This window comes from Carassius auratus, unplaced genomic scaffold, assembly GCF_003368295.1.
Source record: "Carassius auratus strain Wakin unplaced genomic scaffold, ASM336829v1 scaf_tig00214924, whole genome shotgun sequence".
Taxonomy (NCBI): Eukaryota; Metazoa; Chordata; class Actinopteri; order Cypriniformes; family Cyprinidae; genus Carassius; species Carassius auratus.
Window position 1 is genome coordinate 26,011 of NW_020527861.1, and position 21,224 is coordinate 47,234.

At 47.6% G+C, this 21,224-nt stretch overlaps 29 non-coding genes across 29 annotated transcripts; all 29 read right to left on the reverse strand.

Annotated features, from left to right (window-relative positions):
- Nucleotides 1–411: 411 nt before the first annotated feature.
- Nucleotides 412–493, reverse strand: trnas-cga (transfer RNA serine (anticodon CGA)). Its single transcript has one exon. It is a non-coding gene; the product is annotated as a tRNA-Ser (tRNA).
- Nucleotides 494–969: 476 nt separating this feature from the next.
- Nucleotides 970–1,051, reverse strand: trnas-cga (transfer RNA serine (anticodon CGA)). The gene has a single exon. It is a non-coding gene; the product is annotated as a tRNA-Ser (tRNA).
- A 476-nt stretch (nt 1,052–1,527) lies between these two features.
- trnal-caa (transfer RNA leucine (anticodon CAA)) lies at nt 1,528–1,609 on the reverse strand. The gene has a single exon. It is a non-coding gene; the product is annotated as a tRNA-Leu (tRNA).
- A 468-nt stretch (nt 1,610–2,077) lies between these two features.
- trnas-cga (transfer RNA serine (anticodon CGA)) lies at nt 2,078–2,159 on the reverse strand. The gene has a single exon. It is a non-coding gene; the product is annotated as a tRNA-Ser (tRNA).
- Nucleotides 2,160–2,627: 468 nt separating this feature from the next.
- On the reverse strand, nt 2,628–2,709 carry trnas-cga (transfer RNA serine (anticodon CGA)). The gene has a single exon. It is a non-coding gene; the product is annotated as a tRNA-Ser (tRNA).
- Nucleotides 2,710–3,185: 476 nt separating this feature from the next.
- trnas-cga (transfer RNA serine (anticodon CGA)) lies at nt 3,186–3,267 on the reverse strand. Its single transcript has one exon. It is a non-coding gene; the product is annotated as a tRNA-Ser (tRNA).
- Nucleotides 3,268–3,735: 468 nt separating this feature from the next.
- trnas-cga (transfer RNA serine (anticodon CGA)) lies at nt 3,736–3,817 on the reverse strand. Its single transcript has one exon. It is a non-coding gene; the product is annotated as a tRNA-Ser (tRNA).
- A 478-nt stretch (nt 3,818–4,295) lies between these two features.
- On the reverse strand, nt 4,296–4,377 carry trnas-cga (transfer RNA serine (anticodon CGA)). The gene has a single exon. It is a non-coding gene; the product is annotated as a tRNA-Ser (tRNA).
- Nucleotides 4,378–5,399: 1,022 nt separating this feature from the next.
- trnas-cga (transfer RNA serine (anticodon CGA)) lies at nt 5,400–5,481 on the reverse strand. Its single transcript has one exon. It is a non-coding gene; the product is annotated as a tRNA-Ser (tRNA).
- Nucleotides 5,482–5,949: 468 nt separating this feature from the next.
- Nucleotides 5,950–6,031, reverse strand: trnas-cga (transfer RNA serine (anticodon CGA)). Its single transcript has one exon. It is a non-coding gene; the product is annotated as a tRNA-Ser (tRNA).
- Nucleotides 6,032–6,507: 476 nt separating this feature from the next.
- Nucleotides 6,508–6,589, reverse strand: trnas-cga (transfer RNA serine (anticodon CGA)). The gene has a single exon. It is a non-coding gene; the product is annotated as a tRNA-Ser (tRNA).
- A 468-nt stretch (nt 6,590–7,057) lies between these two features.
- trnas-cga (transfer RNA serine (anticodon CGA)) lies at nt 7,058–7,139 on the reverse strand. Its single transcript has one exon. It is a non-coding gene; the product is annotated as a tRNA-Ser (tRNA).
- Nucleotides 7,140–7,617: 478 nt separating this feature from the next.
- Nucleotides 7,618–7,699, reverse strand: trnas-cga (transfer RNA serine (anticodon CGA)). The gene has a single exon. It is a non-coding gene; the product is annotated as a tRNA-Ser (tRNA).
- A 1,022-nt stretch (nt 7,700–8,721) lies between these two features.
- Nucleotides 8,722–8,803, reverse strand: trnas-cga (transfer RNA serine (anticodon CGA)). The gene has a single exon. It is a non-coding gene; the product is annotated as a tRNA-Ser (tRNA).
- Nucleotides 8,804–9,271: 468 nt separating this feature from the next.
- On the reverse strand, nt 9,272–9,353 carry trnas-cga (transfer RNA serine (anticodon CGA)). Its single transcript has one exon. It is a non-coding gene; the product is annotated as a tRNA-Ser (tRNA).
- A 478-nt stretch (nt 9,354–9,831) lies between these two features.
- On the reverse strand, nt 9,832–9,913 carry trnas-cga (transfer RNA serine (anticodon CGA)). Its single transcript has one exon. It is a non-coding gene; the product is annotated as a tRNA-Ser (tRNA).
- A 1,018-nt stretch (nt 9,914–10,931) lies between these two features.
- On the reverse strand, nt 10,932–11,013 carry trnas-cga (transfer RNA serine (anticodon CGA)). Its single transcript has one exon. It is a non-coding gene; the product is annotated as a tRNA-Ser (tRNA).
- Nucleotides 11,014–11,481: 468 nt separating this feature from the next.
- trnas-cga (transfer RNA serine (anticodon CGA)) lies at nt 11,482–11,563 on the reverse strand. The gene has a single exon. It is a non-coding gene; the product is annotated as a tRNA-Ser (tRNA).
- A 477-nt stretch (nt 11,564–12,040) lies between these two features.
- On the reverse strand, nt 12,041–12,122 carry trnas-cga (transfer RNA serine (anticodon CGA)). The gene has a single exon. It is a non-coding gene; the product is annotated as a tRNA-Ser (tRNA).
- A 476-nt stretch (nt 12,123–12,598) lies between these two features.
- On the reverse strand, nt 12,599–12,680 carry trnas-cga (transfer RNA serine (anticodon CGA)). The gene has a single exon. It is a non-coding gene; the product is annotated as a tRNA-Ser (tRNA).
- Nucleotides 12,681–14,265: 1,585 nt separating this feature from the next.
- trnas-cga (transfer RNA serine (anticodon CGA)) lies at nt 14,266–14,347 on the reverse strand. The gene has a single exon. It is a non-coding gene; the product is annotated as a tRNA-Ser (tRNA).
- Nucleotides 14,348–15,376: 1,029 nt separating this feature from the next.
- On the reverse strand, nt 15,377–15,458 carry trnas-cga (transfer RNA serine (anticodon CGA)). Its single transcript has one exon. It is a non-coding gene; the product is annotated as a tRNA-Ser (tRNA).
- Nucleotides 15,459–15,935: 477 nt separating this feature from the next.
- trnas-cga (transfer RNA serine (anticodon CGA)) lies at nt 15,936–16,017 on the reverse strand. Its single transcript has one exon. It is a non-coding gene; the product is annotated as a tRNA-Ser (tRNA).
- Nucleotides 16,018–17,034: 1,017 nt separating this feature from the next.
- trnas-cga (transfer RNA serine (anticodon CGA)) lies at nt 17,035–17,116 on the reverse strand. The gene has a single exon. It is a non-coding gene; the product is annotated as a tRNA-Ser (tRNA).
- A 476-nt stretch (nt 17,117–17,592) lies between these two features.
- Nucleotides 17,593–17,674, reverse strand: trnas-cga (transfer RNA serine (anticodon CGA)). The gene has a single exon. It is a non-coding gene; the product is annotated as a tRNA-Ser (tRNA).
- A 1,024-nt stretch (nt 17,675–18,698) lies between these two features.
- Nucleotides 18,699–18,780, reverse strand: trnas-uga (transfer RNA serine (anticodon UGA)). Its single transcript has one exon. It is a non-coding gene; the product is annotated as a tRNA-Ser (tRNA).
- A 1,029-nt stretch (nt 18,781–19,809) lies between these two features.
- trnas-cga (transfer RNA serine (anticodon CGA)) lies at nt 19,810–19,893 on the reverse strand. The gene has a single exon. It is a non-coding gene; the product is annotated as a tRNA-Ser (tRNA).
- A 469-nt stretch (nt 19,894–20,362) lies between these two features.
- On the reverse strand, nt 20,363–20,444 carry trnas-cga (transfer RNA serine (anticodon CGA)). Its single transcript has one exon. It is a non-coding gene; the product is annotated as a tRNA-Ser (tRNA).
- Nucleotides 20,445–20,913: 469 nt separating this feature from the next.
- Nucleotides 20,914–20,994, reverse strand: trnas-cga (transfer RNA serine (anticodon CGA)). The gene has a single exon. It is a non-coding gene; the product is annotated as a tRNA-Ser (tRNA).
- Between the last annotated feature and the right edge of the window lie 230 nt (nt 20,995–21,224).

Below are 21,224 nucleotides of genomic sequence, written 5' to 3' on the forward strand. Positions count from 1 at the left end.
GAAACAAAAGCAAGCTGCAGGATGAGGTGGCTAAAAGAAGCCTGGCATCTCCGATTCTCGACACAAAAGGATGTAATGACCCCGATTTGAAAAGTGGTTGCTGCAGCCACAACACAGAGTAATAAACCCTTTAAGATCACAGCGTGCCACTGGGTCACTTCTGCAAAATGGTCCAGTGTCATATTTGTCTGTTGCAGAGGAGGCGCATAAATGCTTGTTGGGGAGATGCAGGTGAAGAACATAGTCAGCAAGAGCAAAACCTGTGCGGGAAGAACCCAATTAATTTTTTCACACTTTATATAACCGCAGTATCTCCACACAGTGCCATGCAGTATCTTACAAGAAATGAGGGCAGAGAGAGCAAAAGCCTTGGAAGGCACAGTTATCAGCACAAAAAGGCATTGTAGGAACCATAGTCTGCAGGGTTTGAACCTGCGCGGGGAGACCCCAATGGATTTCGAGTACATCGCCTTAACCTCTCAGCCACGACTACATTCAAAGGTGGCTAGACAGCTCTCTTGACTCCAGGCAGGGAAGCAGGGATTCCACCAAGATTCGGAAACAAAATCAAGCTGCATGATGAGGTGGCTAAAAGAAGCCTGGCATCTTCGATTCTCGACACAAAAGGATGTAATGACCCCGATTTGAAAAGTGGTTGCTGCAGCCACAACACAGAGTAATAAACCCTTTAAGATCACAGCGTGCCACTGGGTCACTGCTGCAAAATGGTCCAGTGTCATATTTGTCTGTTGCAGAGGAGGCGCATAAATGCTTGTTGGGGAGATGCAGGTGAAGAACATAGTCAGCAGGACAGAAACCTGTGCGGGAAGACCCCAATTAATTTTTTCACACTTTATATAACCGCAGTATCTCCACACAGTGCCATGCAGTATCTTACAAGAAATGAGGGCAGAGAGAGCAAAAGCCTTGGAAGGCACAGTTATCAGCACAAAAAGGCAGTGTAGGAACCATAGTAGGCAGGATTTGAACCTGCGCAGGGAGACCCCAATGGATTTCGAGTCCATCGCCTTAACCTCTCAGCCACGACTACATTCAAAGGCGGCTAGACAGCTCTCTTGACTGCAGGCAGGGAAGCAGGGATTCCACCAAGATTTGGAAACAAAATCAAGCTGAAGGACGAGGTGGCTAAAAGAAGCCTGGCGTCTCCGATTCTCGACACAAAAGGATGTAATGACCCCGATTTGAAAAGTGGTTGCTGCAGCCACAACACAGAGTAATAACCCCTTTAAGATCACAGCGTGCCACTGGGCCACTGCTGCAAAACGGTCCAGTGTCATATTTGTCTGTTGCAGAGGAGGTGCATAAATGCTTGTTGGGGAGATGCAGGTGAAGAACATAGTCAGCAGGACCAAAACCTGTGCGGGAAGAACCCAATTAATTTTTTCACACTTTATATAACCGCAGTATCTCCACACAGTGCCATGCAGTATCTTACAAGAAATGAGGGCAGAGAGAGCAAAAGCCTTGGAAGGCACAGTTATCAGCACAAAAAGGCAGTGTAGGAACCATAGTCAGCAGGGTTTGAACCTGCGCGGGGAGACCCCAATGGATTTTGAGTCCATTGCCTTAACCTCTCAGCCACGACTACATTCAAAGGCGGCTAGACAGCTCTCTTGACTGCAGGCAGGGAAGCAGGGATTCCACCAAGATTTGGAAACAAAATCAAGCTGAAGGACGAGGTGGCTAAAAGAAGCCTGGCGTCTCCGATTCTTGACACAAAAGGATGTAATGACCCCGATTTGAAAAGTGGTTGCTGCAGCCACAACCCAGAGTAATAACCCCTTTAAGATCACAGCATGCCACTGCTGCAAAACGGTCCAGTGTCATATTTGTCTGTTGCAGAGGAGGCGCATAAATGCTTGTTGGGGAGATGCAGGTGAAGAACATAGTCAGCAGGACAGAAATCTGTGCGGGAAGACCCCAATGAATTTTTTCACATTTTATATAACCGCAGTATCTCCAAACAGTGCCATGCAGTATCTTACTAGAAATGAGGGCAGAGAGAGCAAAAGCCTTGGAAGGCACAGTTATCAGCACAAAAGGGCAGTGTAGGAACCGTAGTCGGCAGGGTTTGAACCTGCGCGGGGAGACCCCAATGGATTTCGAGTCCATTGCCTTAACCTCTCGGCCACGACTACATTTAATGGTGGCTAGACAGCTCTCTTGACTGAAGGCAGGGAAGCAAGGATGCCACCAAGATTCAGAAACAAAAGCAAGCTGCAGGATGAGGTGGCTAAAAGAAGCCTGGCGTCTCCGATTCTCGACACAAAAGGATGTAATGACCCCGATTTGAAAAGTGGTTGCTGCAGCCACAACACAGAGTAATAACCCCTTTAAGATCACAGTGTGCCACTGCTGCAAAACGGTCCAGTGTCATATTTGTCTGTTGCAGAGGAGGCGCATAAATGCTTGTTGGGGAGATGCAGGTGAAGAACATAGTCAGCAGGACAGAAACCTGTGCGGGAAGACCCCAATTAAATTTTTCATACTTTATATAACCGCAGTATCTCCACACAGTGCCATGTAGTATCTTTCAAGAAATGACAACAGAGAGAGCAAAAGCTTTGGAAAGCACAGTTATCAGCACAAAAGTGCAGTTTAGGAACCGTAGTCAGCAGGGTTAGAACCTGCATGGGGAGACCCCAATGGATTTCGAGTACATCGCCTTAACCTCTCGGCCACGACTACGTATAACGGGAGCAAGACAGCTCTCTTGACTGCAGGCAGGGAAGCAAGGATGCCACCAAGATTCAGAAACAAAAGCAAGCTGCAGGATGAGGCGGCTAAAAGAAGCCTGGCGTCCCCGATTCTCAACACAAAAGGATGTAATGACCCCGATTTGAAAAGTGGTTGCTGCAGCCACAACACAGAGTAATAACCCCTTTAAGATCACAGCGTGCCACTGGGTCACTGCTGCAAAATGGTCCAGTGTCATATTTGTCTGTTGCAGAGGAGGCGCATAAATGCTTGTTGGGGAGATGCAGGTGAAGAACATAGTCAGCAGGACAGAAACCTGTGCGGGAAGACCCCAATGAATTTTTTCACATTTTATATAACCGCAGTATCTCCAAACAGTGCCATGCAGTATCTTACAAGAAATGAGGGCAGAGAGAGCAAAAGCCTTGGAAGGCACAGTTATCAGCACAAAAGGGCAGTGTAGGAACCGCAGTCGGCAGGGTTTGAACCTGTGCGGGGAGACCCCAATGGATTTCGAGTCCATCACCTTAACCTCTCGGCCACGACTACATTTAACGGTGGCTAGACAGCTCTCTTGACTGCCGGCAGGGAAGCAGGGATTCCACCAAGATTCGGAAACAAAATCAAGCTGAAGGACAAGGTGGCTAAAAGAAGCCTGGCATCTTCGATTCTCGACACAAAAGGATGTAATGACCCCGATTTGAAAAGTGGTTGCTGCAGCCACAACACAGAGTAATAAACCCTTTAAGATCACAGCGTGCCACTGCTGCAAAACAGTCCAGTGTCATATTTGTCTGTTGCAGAGGATGCGCATAAATGCTTGTTGGGGAGATGCAGGTGAAGAACATAGTCAGCAGGACAGAAACCTGTGCGGGAAGACCCCAATGAATTTTTTCACACTTTATATAACCGCAGTATCTCCACACAGTGCCATGTAGTATCTTACAAGAAATGAGGGCAGAGAGAGCAAAAGCCTTGGAAGGCACAGTTATCAGCACAAAAAGGCAGTGTAGGAACCATAGTCGGCAGGGTTTGAACCTGCGCGGGGAGACCCCAATGGATTTCGAGTCCATCGCCTTAACCTCTCGGCCACAACTACGTATAACTTGAGCCAGACCGATCTCTTGACTGCAGGCAGGGAAGCAGGGATTCCACCAAGATTCAGAAACAAAATCAAGCTGAAGGACGAGGTAGCTAAAAGAAGCCTGGCGTCTCCGATTCTCGACACAAAAGGATGTAATGACCCCGATTTGAAAAGTGGTTGCTGCAGCCACAACACAGAGTAATAACCCCTTTAAGATCACAGCGTGCCACTGGGCCACTGCTGCAAAACGATCCAGTGTCATATTTGTCTGTTGCAGAGGACGTGCATAAATGCTTGTTGGGGAGATGCAGGTGAAGAACATAGTCAGCAGGACCAAAACCTGTGCGGGAAGAACCCAATTAATTTTTTTACACATTTTATATAACCGCAGTATCTCCAAACAGTGCCATGCAGTATCTTACAAGAAATGACAACAGAGAGAGCAAAAGCTTTGGAAAGCACAGTTCTCAGCACAAAAGTGCAGTTTAGGAACCGTAGTCGGCAGGGTTAGAACCTGCATGGGGAGACCCCAATGGATTTCGAGTACATCGCCTTAACCTCTCGGCCACGACTACGTATAACAGGAGCAAGACAGCTCTCTTGACTGCAGGCAGGGAAGCAAGGATGCCACCAAGATTCAGAAACAAAAGCAAGCTGCAGGATGAGGTGGCTAAAAGAAGCCTGGCATCTCCGATTCTCGACACAAAAGGATGTAATGACCCCGATTTGAAAAGTGGTTGCTGCAGCCACAACACAGAGTAATAAACCCTTTAAGATCACAGCGTGCCACTGGGTCACTGCTGCAAAATGGTCCAGTGTCATATTTGTCTGTTGCAAAGGAGGCGCATAAATGCTTGTTGGGGAGATGCAGGTGAAGAACATAGTCAGCAAGAGCAAAACCTGTGCGGGAAGAACCCAATTAATTTTTTCACACTTTATATAACCGCAGTATCTCCACACAGTGCCATGCAGTATCTTACAAGAAATGAGGGCAGAGAGAGCAAAAGCCTTGGAAGGCACAGTTATCAACACAAAAAGGCAGTGTAGGAACCAAAGTCGTTAGGGTTTGAACCTGCACGGGGAGACCCCAATGGATTTCTAGTCCATTGCCTTAACCTCTCAGCCACGACTCCAAAGGAGGCTAGACAGCTCTCTTGACTGCAGGCAGGGAAGCAGGGATTCCACCAAGATTTGGAAACAAAATCAAGCTGAAGGACGAGGTGGCTAAAAGAAGCCTGGCGTCTCCGATTCTCGACACAAAAGGATGTAATGACCCCGATTTGAAAAGTGGTTGCTGCAGCCACAACACAGAGTAATAACCCCTTTAAGATCACAGCATGCCACTGCTGCAAAACGGTCCAGTGTCATATTTGTCTGTTGCAGAGGAGGCGCATAAATGCTTGTTGGGGAGATGCAGGTGAAGAACATAGTCAGCAGGACAGAAACCTGTGCGGGAAGACCCCAATTAATTTTTTCACATTTTATATAACCGCAGTATCTCCAAACAGTGCCATGCAGTATCTTACAAGAAATGAGGGCAGAGAGAGCAAAAGCCTTGGAAGGCACAGTTATCAGCACAAAAGGGCAGTGTAGGAACCGTAGTCGGCAGGGTTTGAACCTGCGCGGGGAGACCCCAATGGATTTCGAGTCCATTGCCTTAACCTCTCGGCCACGACTACATTTAATGGTGGCTAGACAGCTCTCTTGACTGAAGGCAGGGAAGCAAGGATGCCACCAAGATTCAGAAACAAAAGCAAGCTGCAGGATGAGGTGGCTAAAAGAAGCCTGGCGTCTCCGATTCTCGACACAAAAGGATGTAATGACCCCGATTTGAAAAGTGGTTGCTGCAGCCACAACACAGAGTAATAACCCCTTTAAGATCACAGTGTGCCACTGCTGCAAAACGGTCCAGTGTCATATTTGTCTGTTGCAGAGGAGGCGCATAAATGCTTGTTGGGGAGATGCAGGTGAAGAACATAGTCAGCAGGACAGAAACCTGTGCGGGAAGACCCCAATTAAATTTTTCATACTTTATATAACCGCAGTATCTCCACACAGTGCCATGTAGTATCTTTCAAGAAATGACAACAGAGAGAGCAAAAGCTTTGGAAAGCACAGTTATCAGCACAAAAGTGCAGTTTAGGAACCGTAGTCAGCAGGGTTAGAACCTGCATGGGGAGACCCCAATGGATTTCGAGTACATCGCCTTAACCTCTCGGCCACGACTACGTATAACGGGAGCAAGACAGCTCTCTTGACTGCAGGCAGGGAAGCAAGGATGCCACCAAGATTCAGAAACAAAAGCAAGCTGCAGGATGAGGCGGCTAAAAGAAGCCTGGCGTCCCCGATTCTCAACACAAAAGGATGTAATGACCCCGATTTGAAAAGTGGTTGCTGCAGCCACAACACAGAGTAATAACCCCTTTAAGATCACAGCGTGCCACTGGGTCACTGCTGCAAAATGGTCCAGTGTCATATTTGTCTGTTGCAGAGGAGGCGCATAAATGCTTGTTGGGGAGATGCAGGTGAAGAACATAGTCAGCAGGACAGAAACCTGTGCGGGAAGACCCCAATGAATTTTTTCACATTTTATATAACCGCAGTATCTCCAAACAGTGCCATGCAGTATCTTACAAGAAATGAGGGCAGAGAGAGCAAAAGCCTTGGAAGGCACAGTTATCAGCACAAAAGGGCAGTGTAGGAACCGCAGTCGGCAGGGTTTGAACCTGTGCGGGGAGACCCCAATGGATTTCGAGTCCATCACCTTAACCTCTCGGCCACGACTACATTTAACGGTGGCTAGACAGCTCTCTTGACTGCCGGCAGGGAAGCAGGGATTCCACCAAGATTCGGAAACAAAATCAAGCTGAAGGACAAGGTGGCTAAAAGAAGCCTGGCATCTTCGATTCTCGACACAAAAGGATGTAATGACCCCGATTTGAAAAGTGGTTGCTGCAGCCACAACACAGAGTAATAAACCCTTTAAGATCACAGCGTGCCACTGCTGCAAAACAGTCCAGTGTCATATTTGTCTGTTGCAGAGGATGCGCATAAATGCTTGTTGGGGAGATGCAGGTGAAGAACATAGTCAGCAGGACAGAAACCTGTGCGGGAAGACCCCAATGAATTTTTTCACACTTTATATAACCGCAGTATCTCCACACAGTGCCATGTAGTATCTTACAAGAAATGAGGGCAGAGAGAGCAAAAGCCTTGGAAGGCACAGTTATCAGCACAAAAAGGCAGTGTAGGAACCATAGTCGGCAGGGTTTGAACCTGCGCGGGGAGACCCCAATGGATTTCGAGTCCATCGCCTTAACCTCTCGGCCACAACTACGTATAACTTGAGCCAGACCGATCTCTTGACTGCAGGCAGGGAAGCAGGGATTCCACCAAGATTCAGAAACAAAATCAAGCTGAAGGACGAGGTAGCTAAAAGAAGCCTGGCGTCTCCGATTCTCGACACAAAAGGATGTAATGACCCCGATTTGAAAAGTGGTTGCTGCAGCCACAACACAGAGTAATAACCCCTTTAAGATCACAGCGTGCCACTGGGCCACTGCTGCAAAACGATCCAGTGTCATATTTGTCTGTTGCAGAGGACGTGCATAAATGCTTGTTGGGGAGATGCAGGTGAAGAACATAGTCAGCAGGACCAAAACCTGTGCGGGAAGAACCCAATTAATTTTTTTACACATTTTATATAACCGCAGTATCTCCAAACAGTGCCATGCAGTATCTTACAAGAAATGACAACAGAGAGAGCAAAAGCTTTGGAAAGCACAGTTCTCAGCACAAAAGTGCAGTTTAGGAACCGTAGTCGGCAGGGTTAGAACCTGCATGGGGAGACCCCAATGGATTTCGAGTACATCGCCTTAACCTCTCGGCCACGACTACGTATAACAGGAGCAAGACAGCTCTCTTGACTGCAGGCAGGGAAGCAAGGATGCCACCAAGATTCAGAAACAAAAGCAAGCTGCAGGATGAGGTGGCTAAAAGAAGCCTGGCATCTCCGATTCTCGACACAAAAGGATGTAATGACCCCGATTTGAAAAGTGGTTGCTGCAGCCACAACACAGAGTAATAAACCCTTTAAGATCACAGCGTGCCACTGGGTCACTGCTGCAAAATGGTCCAGTGTCATATTTGTCTGTTGCAAAGGAGGCGCATAAATGCTTGTTGGGGAGATGCAGGTGAAGAACATAGTCAGCAAGAGCAAAACCTGTGCGGGAAGAACCCAATTAATTTTTTCACACTTTATATAACCGCAGTATCTCCACACAGTGCCATGCAGTATCTTACAAGAAATGAGGGCAGAGAGAGCAAAAGCCTTGGAAGGCACAGTTATCAACACAAAAAGGCAGTGTAGGAACCAAAGTCGTTAGGGTTTGAACCTGCACGGGGAGACCCCAATGGATTTCTAGTCCATTGCCTTAACCTCTCAGCCACGACTCCAAAGGAGGCTAGACAGCTCTCTTGACTGCAGGCAGGGAAGCAGGGATTCCACCAAGATTTGGAAACAAAATCAAGCTGAAGGACGAGGTGGCTAAAAGAAGCCTGGCGTCTCCGATTCTCGACACAAAAGGATGTAATGACCCCGATTTGAAAAGTGGTTGCTGCAGCCACAACACAGAGTAATAACCCCTTTAAGATCACAGCATGCCACTGCTGCAAAACGGTCCAGTGTCATATTTGTCTGTTGCAGAGGAGGCGCATAAATGCTTGTTGGGGAGATGCAGGTGAAGAACATAGTCAGCAGGACAGAAACCTGTGCGGGAAGACCCCAATTAATTTTTTCACATTTTATATAACCGCAGTATCTCCAAACAGTGCCATGCAGTATCTTACAAGAAATGAGGGCAGAGAGAGCAAAAGCCTTGGAAGGCACAGTTATCAGCACAAAAGGGCAGTGTAGGAACCGTAGTCGGCAGGGTTTGAACCTGCGCGGGGAGACCCCAATGGATTTCGAGTCCATCGCCTTAACCTCTCGGCCACGACTACATTTAATGGTGGCTAGACAGCTCTCTTGACTGCCGGCAGGGAAGCAGGGATTCCACCAAGATTTGGAAACAAAATCAAGCTGAAGGACGAGGTGGCTAAAAGAAGCTTGGCATCTTCGATTCTCGACACAAAAGGATGTAATGACCCCGATTTGAAAAGTGGTTGCTGCAGCCACAACACAGAGTAATAAACCCTTTAAGATCACAGTGTGCCACTGCTGCAAAACGGTCCAGTGTCATATTTGTCTGTTGCAGAGGAGGTGCATAAATGCTTGTTGGGGAGATGCAGGTGAAGAACATAGTCAGCAGGACAGAAACCTGTGCGGGAAGACCCCAATGAATTTTTTCACACTTTATATAACCGCAGTATCTCCACACAGTGCCATGCAGTATCTTACAAGAAATGAGGGCAGAGAGAGCAAAAGCCTTGGAAGGCACAGTTATCAGCACAAAAAGGCAGTGTAGGAACCATAGTCGGCAGGGTTTGAACCTGCGCGGGGAGACCCCAATGGATTTCGAGTCCATCGCCTTAACCTCTCGGCCACGACTACATATAACTTGAGCCAGACCGATCTCTTGACTGCAGGCAGGGAAGCAGGGATTCCACCAAGATTCAGAAACAAAATCAAGCTGAAGGACGAGGTAGCTAAAAGAAGCCTGGCGTCTCCGATTCTCGACACAAAAGGATGTAATGACCCCGATTTGAAAAGTGGTTGCTGCAGCCACAACACAGAGTAATGACCCCTTTAAGATCACAGCGTGCCACTGGGCCACTGCTGCAAAACGGTCCAGTGTCATATTTGTCTGTTGCAGAGGAGGTGCATAAATGCTTGTTGGGGAGATGCAGGTGAAGAACATAGTCAGCAGGACCAAAACCTGTGTGGGAAGAACCCAATTAATTTTTTTACACATTTTAAATAACCGCAGTATCTCCACACAGTGCCATGCAGTATCTTACAAGAAATGAGGGCAGAGAGAGCAAAAGCCTTGGAAGGCACAGTTATCAGCACAAAAAGGCAGTGTAGGAACCATAGTCGGCAGGGTTTGAACCTGCGCGGGGAGACCCCAATGGATTTCGAGTCCATCGCCTTAACCTCTCAGCCACGACTACATTCAAAGGCAGCTAGACAGCTCTCTTGACTCCAGGCAGGGAAGCAGGGATTCCACCAAGATTCGGAAACAAAATCAAGCTGCATGATGAGGTGGCTAAAAGAAGCCTGGCATCTTCGATTCTCGACACAAAAGGATGTAATGACCCCGATTTGAAAAGTGGTTGCTGCAGCCACAACACAGAGTAATAAACCCTTTAAGATCACAGCGTGCCACTGCTGCAAAACAGTCCAGTGTCATATTTGTCTGTTGCAGAGGAGGCGCATAAATGTTTGTTGGGGAGATGCAGGTGAAGAACATAGTCAGCAGGACAGAAACCTGTGCGGGAAGACCCCAATTAATTTTTTCACACTTTATATAACCGCAGTATCTCCACACAGTGCCATGCAGTATCTTACAAGAAATGAGGGCAGAGAGAGCAAAAGCCTTGGAAGGCACAGTTATCAGCACAAAAGGGCAGTGTAGGAACCGTAGTCGGCAGGGTTTGAACCTGTGCCGGGAGACCCCAATGGATTTTAAGTCCATTGCCTTAAACTCTCGACCACGGCTACATTTAATGACGGCTAGACAGCTCTCTTGACTGCAGGCAGGGAAGCAGGGATTCCACCAAGATTCGGAAACAAAATCAAGCTGAAGGACGAGGTGGCTATAAGAAGCCTGGCATCTTCGATTCTCGACACAAAAGGATGTAATGACCCCGATTTGAAAAGTGGTTGCTCCAGCCACAACACAGAGTAATAAACCCTTTAAGATCACAGCGTGCCACTGCTGCAAAACGGTCCAGTGTCATATTTGTCTGTTGCAGAGGAGGTGCATAAATGCTTGTTGGGGAGATGCAGGTGAAGAACATAGTCAGCAGGACAGAAACCTGTGCGGGAAGACCCCAATTAATTTTTTCATACTTTATATAACCGCAGTATCTCCACACAGTGCCATGTAGTATCTTACAAGAAATGAGGGCAGAGAGAGCAAAAGCCTTGGAAGGCACAGTTATCAGCACAAAAAGGCAGTGTATTAACCATAGTCAGCAGGGTTTGAACCTGAGCGGGGAGACCCCAATGGATTTCGAGTCCATTGCCTTAACCTCTCAGCCACGACTACATTCAAAAAAGGCTAGACAGCTCTCTTGACTGCAGGCAGGGAAGCAGGGATTCCACCAAGATTTGGAAACAAAATCAAGCTGAAGGACGAGGTGGCTAAAAGAAGCCTGGCGTCTCCGATTCTCGACACAAAAGGATGTAATGACCCCGATTTGAAAAGTGGTTGCTGCAGCCACAACACAGAGTAATAACCCATTTAAGATCACAGCATGCCACTGCTGCAAAACGGTCCAGTGTCATATTTGTCTGTTGCAGAGGAGGCGCATAAATGCTTGTTGGGGAGATGCAGGTGAAGAACATAGTCAGCAGGACAGAAACCTGTGCGGGAAGACCCCAATTAATTTTTTCACATTTTATATAACCGCAGTATCTCCAAACAGTGCCATGCAGTATCTTACAAGAAATGAGGGCAGAGAGAGCAAAAGCCTTGGAAGGCACAGTTATCAGCACAAAAGGGCAGTGTAGGAACCGCAGTCGGCAGGGTTTGAACCTGTGCGGGGAGACCCCAATGGATTTCGAGTCCATCGCCTTAACCTCTCGGCCACGACTACATTTAACGGTGGCTAGACAGCTCTCTTGACTGCCGGCAGGGAAGCAGGGATTCCACCAAGATTCGGAAACAAAATCAAGCTGAAGGACGAGGTGGCTAAAAGAAGCCTGGCATCTTCGATTCTCGACACAAAAGGATGTAATGACCCCGATTTGAAAAGTGGTTGCTGCAGCCACAACACAGAGTAATGACCCCTTTAAGATCACAGCGTGCCACTGGGCCACTGCTGCAAAACGGTCCAGTGTCATATTTGTCTGTTGCAGAGGAGGTGCATAAATGCTTGTTGGGGAGATGCAGGTGAAGAACATAGTCAGCAGGACCAAAACCTGTGTGGGAAGAACCCAATTAATTTTTTACACATTTTAAATAACCGCAGTATCTCCAAACAGTGCCATGCAGAATCTTTCAAGAAATGACAACAGAGAGAGCAAAAGCTTTGGAAAGCACAGTTCTCAGCACAAAAGTGCAGTTTAGGAACCGTAGTCGGCAGGGTTAGAACCTGCATGGGGAGACTCCAATGGATTTCGAGTACATCACCTTAACCTCTCGGCCACGACTACGTATAATGGGAGCAAGACAGCTCTCTTGACTGCCGGCAGGGAAGCAAGGATGCCACCAAGATTCAGAAACAAAAGCAAGCTGCAGGATGAGGTGGCTAAAAGAAGCCTGGCATCTCCGATTCTCGACACAAAAGGATGTAATGACCCCGATTTGAAAAGTGGTTGCTGCAGCCACAACACAGAGTAATAACCCCTTTAAGATCACAGCGTTCCACTGGGTCACTGCTGCAAAATGGTCCAGTGTCATATTTGTCTGTTGCAGAGGAGGCGCATAAATGCTTGTTGGGGAGATGCAGGTGAAGAACATAGTCAGCAAGAGCAAAACCTGTGCGGGAAGAACCCAATTAATTTTTTCACACTTTATATAACCGCAGTATCTCCACACAGTGCCATGCAGTATCTTACAAGAAATGAGGGCAGAGAGAGCAAAAGCCTTGGAAGGCACAGTTATCAGCACAAAAAGGCAGTGTAGGAACCATAGTCGGCAGGGTTTGAACCTGCGCGGGGAGACCCCAATGGATTTCGAGTCCATCGCCTTAACCTCTCAGCCACGACTACATTCAAAGGCGGCTAGACAGCTCTCTTGACTCCAGGCAGGGAAGCAGGGATTCCACCAAGATTCGGCAACAAAATCAAGCTGCATGATGAGGTGGCTAAAAGAAGCCTGGCATCTTCGATTCTCGACACAAAAGGATGTAATGACCCCGATTTGAAAAGTGGTTGCTGCAGCCACAACACAGAGTAATAAACCCTTTAAGATCACAGCGTGCCACTGCTGCAAAACAGTCCAGTGTCATATTTGTCTGTTGCAGAGGAGGCGCATAAATGTTTGTTGGGGAGATGCAGGTGAAGAACATAGTCAGCAGGACAGAAACCTGTGCGGGAAGACCCCAATTAATTTTTCACACTTTATATAACCGCAGTATCTCCACACAGTGCCATGCAGTATCTTACAAGAAATGAGGGCAGAGAGAGCAAAAGCCTTGGAAGGCACAGTTATCAGCACAAAAGGGCAGTGTAGGAACCGTAGTCGGCAGGGTTTGAACCTGTGCCGGGAGACCCCAATGGATTTTAAGTCCATTGCCTTAAACTCTCGACCACGGCTACATTTAACGGTGGCTAGACAGCTCTCTTGACTGCCGGCAGGGAAGCAGGGATTCCACCAAGATTCGGAAACAAACTCAAGCTGAAGGACGAGGTGGCTAAAAGAAGCCTGGCATCTTCGATTCTCGACACAAAAGGATGTAATGACCCCGATTTGAAAAGTGGTTGCTGCAGCCACAACACAGAGTAATGACCCCTTTAAGATCACAGCGTGCCACTGGGCCACTGCTGCAAAACGGTCCAGTGTCATATTTGTCTGTTGCAGAGGAGGTGCATAAATGCTTGTTGGGGAGATGCAGGTGAAGAACATAGTCAGCAGGACCAAAACCTGTGTGGGAAGAACCCAATTAATTTTTTTACACATTTTAAATAACCGCAGTATCTCCAAACAGTGCCATGCAGAATCTTTCAAGAAATGACAACAGAGAGAGCAAAAGCTTTGGAAAGCACAGTTCTCATTACAAAAGTGCAGTTTAGGAACCGTAGTCGGCAGGGTTAGAACCTGCATGGGGAGACTCCAAAGGATTTCGAGTACATCACCTTAACCTCTCGGCCACGACTACGTATAATGGGAGCAAGACAGCTTTCTTGACTGCCGGCAGGGAAGCAAGGATGCCACCAAGATTCAGAAACAAAAGCAAGCTGCAGGATGAGGTGGCTAAAAGAAGCCTGGCATCTCCGATTCTCGACACAAAAGGATGTAATGACCCCGATTTGAAAAGTGGTTGCTGCAGCCACAACACAGAGTAATAACCCCTTTAAGATCACAGCGTTCCACTGGGTCACTGCTGCAAAATGGTCCAGTGTCATATTTGTCTGTTGCAGAGGAGGCGCATAAATGCTTGTTGGGGAGATGCAGGTGAAGAACATAGTCAGCAAGAGCAAAACCTGTGCGGGAAGAACCCAATTAATTTTTTCACACTTTATATAACCGCAGTATCTCCACACAGTGCCATGCAGTATCTTACAAGAAATGAGGGCAGAGAGAGCAAAAGCCTTGGAAGGCACAGTTATCAGCACAAAAAGGCAGTGTAGGAACCATAGTCGGCAGGGTTTGAACCTGCGCGGGGAGACCCCAATGGATTTCGAGTCCATCGCCTTAACCTCTCAGCCACGACTACATTCAAAGGCGGCTAGACAGCTCTCTTGACTCCAGGCAGGGAAGCAGGGATTCCACCAAGATTCGGAAACAAAATCAAGCTGCATGATGAGGTGGCTAAAAGAAGCCTGGCATCTTCGGATTCTCGACACAAAAGGATGTAATGACCCCGATTTGAAAAGTGGTTGCTGCAGCCACAACACAGAGTAATAAACCCTTTAAGATCACAGCGTGCCACTGCTGCAAAACAGTCCAGTGTCATATTTGTCTGTTGCAGAGGAGGCGCATAAATGTTTGTTGGGGAGATGCAGGTGAAGAACATAGTCAGCAGGACAGAAACCTGTGCGGGAAGACCCCAATTAATTTTTTCACACTTTATATAACCGCAGTATCTCCACACAGTGCCATGCAGTATCTTACAAGAAATGAGGGCAGAGAGAGCAAAAGCCTTGGAAGGCACAGTTATCAGCACAAAAGGGCAGTGTAGGAACCGTAGTCGGCAGGGTTTGAACCTGTGCCGGGAGACCCCAATGGATTTTAAGTCCATTGCCTTAAACTCTCGACCACGGCTACATTTAACGGTGGCTAGACAGCTCTCTTGACTGCCGGCAGGGAAGCAGGGATTCCACCAAGATTCGGAAACAAACTCAAGCTGAAGGACGAGGTGGCTAAAAGAAGCCTGGCATCTTCGATTCTCGACACAAAAGGATGTAATGACCCCGATTTGAAAAGTGGTTGCTGCAGCCACAACACAGAGTAATGACCCCTTTAAGATCACAGCGTGCCACTGGGCCACTGCTGCAAAACGGTCCAGTGTCATATTTGTCTGTTGCAGAGGAGGTGCATAAATGCTTGTTGGGGAGATGCAGGTGAAGAACATAGTCAGCAGGACCAAAACCTGTGTGGGAAGAACCCAATTAATTTTTTTACACATTTTAAATAACCGCAGTATCTCCAAACAGTGCCATGCAGAATCTTTCAAGAAATGACAACAGAGAGAGCAAAAGCTTTGGAAAGCACAGTTCTCAGCACAAAAGTGCAGTTTAGGAACCGTAGTCGGCAGGGTTAGAACCTGCATGGGGAGACTCCAATGGATTTCGAGTACATCACCTTAACCTCTCGGCCACGACTACGTATAATGGGAGCAAGACAGCTCTCTTGACTGCCGGCAGGGAAGCAAGGATGCCACCAAGATTCAGAAACAAAAGCAAGCTGCAGGATGAGGTGGCTAAAAGAAGCCTGGCATCTCCGATTCTCGACACAAAAGGATGTAATGACCCCGATTTGAAAAGTGGTTGCTGCAGCCACAACACAGAGTAATAACCCCTTTAAGATCACAGCGTTCCACTGGGTCACTGCTGCAAAATGGTCCCAGTGTCATATTTGTCTGTTGCAGAGGAGGCGCATAAATGCTTGTTGGGGAGATGCAGGTGAAGAACATAGTCAGCAAGAGCAAAACCTGTGCGGGAAGAACCCAATTAATTTTTTCACACTTTATATAACCGCAGTATCTCCACACAGTGCCATGCAGTATCTTACAAGAAATGAGGGCAGAGAGAGCAAAAGCCTTGGAAGGCACAGTTATCAGCACAAAAAGGCAGTGTAGGAACCATAGTCGGCAGGGTTTGAACCTGCGCGGGGAGACCCCAATGGATTTCGAGTCCATCGCCTTAACCTCTCAGCCACGACTACATTCAAAGGCGGCTAGACAGCTCTCTTGACTCCAGGCAGGGAAGCAGGGATTCCACCAAGATTCGGAAACAAAATCAAGCTGCATGATGAGGTGGCTAAAAGAAGCCTGGCATCTTCGATTCTCGACACAAAAGGATGTAATGACCCCGATTTGAAAAGTGGTTGCTGCAGCCACAACACAGAGTAATAAACCCTTTAAGATCACAGCGTGCCACTGCTGCAAAACAGTCCAGTGTCATATTTGTCTGTTGCAGAGGAGGCGCATAAATGTTTGTTGGGGAGATGCAGGTGAAGAACATAGTCAGCAGGACAGAAACCTGTGCGGGAAGACCCCAATTAATTTTTTCACACTTTATATAACCGCAGTATCTCCACACAGTGCCATGCAGTATCTTACAAGAAATGAGGGCAGAGAGAGCAAAAGCCTTGGAAGGCACAGTTATCAGCACAAAAGGGCAGTGTAGGAACCGTAGTCGGCAGGGTTTGAACCTGTGCCGGGAGACCCCAATGGATTTTAAGTCCATTGCCTTAAACTCTCGACCACGGCTACATTTAATGACTGCTAGACAGCTCTCTTGACTGCAGGCAGGGAAGCAGGGATTCCACCAAGATTCGGAAACAAAATCAAGCTGAAGGACGAGGTGGCTATAAGAAGCCTGGCATCTTCGATTCTCGACACAAAAGGATGTAATGACCCCGATTTGAAAAGTGGTTGCTCCAGCCACAACACAGAGTAATAAACCCTTTAAGATCACAGCGTGCCACTGCTGCAAACGGTCCAGTGTCATATTTGTCTGTTGCAGAGGAGGTGCATAAATGCTTGTTGGGGAGATGCAGGTGAAGAACATAGTCAGCAGGACAGAAAACCTGTGCGGGAGACCCCAATTAATTTTTTCATACTTTATATAACCGCAGTATCTCCACACAGTGCCATGTAGTATCTTACAAGAAATGAGGGCAGAGAGAGCAAAAGCCTTGGAAGGCACAGTTATCAGCACAAAAAGGCAGTGTATTAACCATAGTCAGCAGGGTTTGAACCTGAGCGGGGAGACCCCAATGGATTTCGAGTCCATCGCCTTAACCTCTCGGCCACGACTATGTATAACTTGAGCCAGACCGATCTCTTGACTGCAGGCAGGGAAGCAGGGATTCCACCAAGATTCAGAAACAAAATCAAGCTGAAGGACGAGGTAGCTAAAAGAAGCCTGGCGTCTCCGATTCCCGACACAAAAGGATGTAATGACCCCGATTTGAAAAGTGGTTGCTGCAGCCACAACACAGAGTAATAACCCCTTTAAGATCACAGCGTGCCACTGGGCCACTGCTGCAAAACGGTCCAGTGTCATATTTGTCTGTTGCAGAGGAGGTGCATAAATGCTTGTTGGGGAGATGCAGGTGAAGAACATAGTCAGCAGACCAAAACCTGTGCGGGAAGAACCCAATTAATTTTTTACACATTTTATATAACCGCAGTATCTCCAAACAGTGCCATGCAGAATCTTTCAAGAAATGACAACAGAGAGAGCAAAAGCTTTGGAAAGCACAGTTCTCAGCACAAAAGTGCAGTTTAGGAACCGTAGTCGGCAGGGTTAGAACCTGCATGGGGAGACCCCAATGGATTTCGAGTACATTGCCTTAACCTCTCGGCCACGACTACGTATAACTGGGAGCAAGACAGCTCTCTTGACTGCAGGCAGGGAAGCAAGGATGCCACCAAGATTCAGAAACAAAAGCAAGCTGCAGGATGAGGTGGCTAAAGAAGCCTGGCATCTCCGATTCTCGACACAAAAGGATGTAATGACCCCGATTTGAAAAGTGGTTGCTGCAGCCACAACACAGAGTAATAAACCCTTTAAGATCACAGCGTTCACTGGGTCACTGCTGCAAAATGGTCCAGTGTCATATTTGTCTGTTGCAGAGGAGGCGCATAAATGCTTGTTGGGGAGATGCAAGTGAAGAACATAGTCAGCAAGAGCAAAACCTGTGCGGGAAGAACCCAATTAATTTTTCACACTTTATATAACCGCAGTATCTCCACACAGTGCCATGCAGTATCTTACAAGAAATGAGGGCAGAGAGAGCAAAAGGCCTTGGAAGGCACAGTTATCAGCACAAAAAGGCAGTGTAGGAACCTTAGTCGTTAGGGTTGAACCTGCGCGGGGAGACCCCAATGGATTTCGAGTCCATTGCCTTAACCTCTCAGCCACGACTACATTCAAAAAGGCTAGACAGCTCTCTTGACTGCAGGCAGGGAAGCAGGGATTCCACCAAGATTTGGAAACAAAATCAAGCTGAAGGACGAGGTGGCTAAAAGAAGCCTGGCGTCTCCGATTCTCGACACAAAAGGATGTAATGACCCCGATTTGAAAAGTGGTTGCTGCAGCCACAACACAGAGTAATAACCCATTTAAGATCACAGCATGCCACTGCTGCAAAACGGTCCAGTGTCATATTTGTCTGTTGCAGAGGAGGCGCATAAATGCTAGTTGGGGAGATGCAGGTGAAGAACATAGTCAGCAGGACAGAAACCTGTGCGGGAAGACCCCAATTAATTTTTTCACATTTTATAATAACCGCAGTATCTCCAAACAGTGCCATGCAGTATCTTACAAGAAATGAGGGCAGAGAGAGCAAAAGCCTTGGAAGGCACAGTTATCAGCACAAAAGGGCAGTGTAGGAACCGCAGTCGGCAGGGTTTGAACCTTGGCGGGGAGACCCCAATGGATTTCAAGTCCATCGCCTTAACCTCTCGGCCACGACTACATTTAATGGTGGCTAGACAGCTCTCTTGACTGCCGGCAGGGAAGCAGGGATTCCACCAAGATTCGGAAACAAAATCAAGCTGAAGGACGAGGTGGCTAAAAGAAGCCTGGCATCTTCAATTCTCGACACAAAAGGATGTAATGACCCCGATTTGAAAAGTGGTTGCTGCAGCCACAACACAGAGTAATGACCCCTTTAAGATCACAGCGTGCCACTGGCCACTGCTGCAAAACGGTCCAGTGTCATATTTGTCTGTTGCAGAGGAGGTGCATAAATGCTTGTTGGGGAGATGCAGGTGAAGAACATAGTCAGCAGGACCAAAACCTGTGCGGGAAGAACCCAATTAATTTTTTACACATTTTAAATAACCGCAGTATCTCCAAACAGTGCCATGCAGAATCTTTCAAGAAATGACAACAGAGAGAGCAAAAGCTTTGGAAAGCACAGTTCTCAGCACAAAAGTGCAGTTTAGGAACCGTAGTCGGCAGGGTTAGAACCTGCATGGGGAGACTCCAATGATTTCGAGTACATCACCTTAACCTCTCGGCCACGACTACGTATAATGGGAGCAGACAGCTCTCTTGACTGCCGGCAGGGAAGCAAGGATGCCACCAAGATTCAGAAACAAAAGCAAGCTGCAGGATGAGGTGGCTAAAAGAAGCCTGGCATCTCCGATTCTCGACACAAAAGGATGTAATGACCCGATTTGAAAAGTGGTTGCTGCAGCCACAACACAGAGTAATAACCCCTTTAAGATCACAGCGTTCCACTGGGTCACTGCTGCAAAATGTCCAGTGTCATATTGTCTGTTGCAGAGGAGGCGCATAAATGCTTGTTGGGGAGATGCAGGTGAAGAACATAGTCAGCAAGAGCAAAACCTGTGCGGGAAGAACCCAATTAATTTTTTCACACTTTATATAACCGCAGTATCTCCACACAGTGCCATGCAGTATCTTACAAGAAATGAGGGCAGAGAGAGCAAAAGCCTTGGAAGGCACAGTTATCAGCACAAAAAGGCAGTGTAGGAACCATAGTCGGCAGGGTTTGAACCCTGCGCGGGGAGACCCCAATGGATTTCGAGTCCATCGCCTTAACCTCTTCAGCCACGACTACATTCAAAAGGCGGCTAGACAGCTCTCTTGACTGCAGGCAGGGAAGCAGGGATTCCACCAAGATTCAGAAACAAAATCAAGCTGCAGGACGAGGTGGCTAAAAGAAGCCTGGCATCTCCGATTCTCGACACAAAAGGATGTAATGACCCCGATTTGAAAAGTGGTTGCTGCAGCCACAACACAGAGTAATAAACCCTTTAAGATCACAGCGTGCCACTGCTGCAAAACGGTCCAGTGTCATATTTGTCTGTTGCAGAGGAGGCGCATAAATGCTTGTTGGGGAGATGCAGGTGAAGAACATAGTCAGCAGGACAGAAACCTGTGCGGGAAGACCCCAATGAATTTTTTCACACTTTATATAACCGCAGTATCTCCACACAGTGCCATGCAGTATCTTACAAGAAATGAGGGCAGAGAGAGCAAAAGCCTTGGAAGGCACAGTTATCAGCACAAAAGGGCAGTGTAGGAACCGTAGTCGGCAGGGTTTGAACCTGCGCGGGGAGACCCCAATGGATTTCGAGTCCATCGCCTTAACCTCTCGGCCACGACTACATTTAACGGAGCTAGACAGCTCTCTTGACTGCAGGCAGGGAAGCAGGGATTCCACCAAGATTCGGAAACAAAATCAAGCTGAAGGACGAGGTGGCTAAAAGAAGCCTGGCGTCTTCGATTCTCGACACAAAAGGATGTAATGACCCCGATTTGAAAAGTGGTTGCTGCAGCCACAACACAGAGTAATAACCCCTTTAAGATCACAGCGCACTGGCCACTGCTGCAAAACGGTCCAGTGTCATATTTGTCTGTTGCAGAGGAGGCGCATAAATGCTTGTTGGGGAGATGCAGGTGAAGAACATAGTCAGCAGGACAGAAACCTGTGCGCGGAAGACCCAATTATTTTTTTCACATTTTATATAACCGCAGTATCTCCAAACAGTGCCATGCAGAATCTTTCAAGAAATGAACAGAGAGAGCAAAAGCCTTGGAAAGCACAGTTCTCAGCACAAAAGTGCAGTTTAGGAACCGTAGTCGGCAGGGTTAGAACCTGCGTGGGGAGACCCAATGGATTTCGAGTACATCGCCTTAACCTCTCGGCCACGACTACGTATAATGGGAGCAGACAGCTCTCTTGACTGCAGGCAGGGAAGCAAGGATTGCCACCAAGATTCAGAAACAAAAGCAAGCTGCAGGATGAGGTGGCTAAAAGAAGCCTGGCGTCTCCGATTCTCGACACAAAAGGATGTAATGACCCGATTTGAAAAGTGGTTGCTGCAGCCACAACACAGAGTAATAACCCTTTAAGATCACAGCGTGCCACTGGGTCACTGCTGCAAA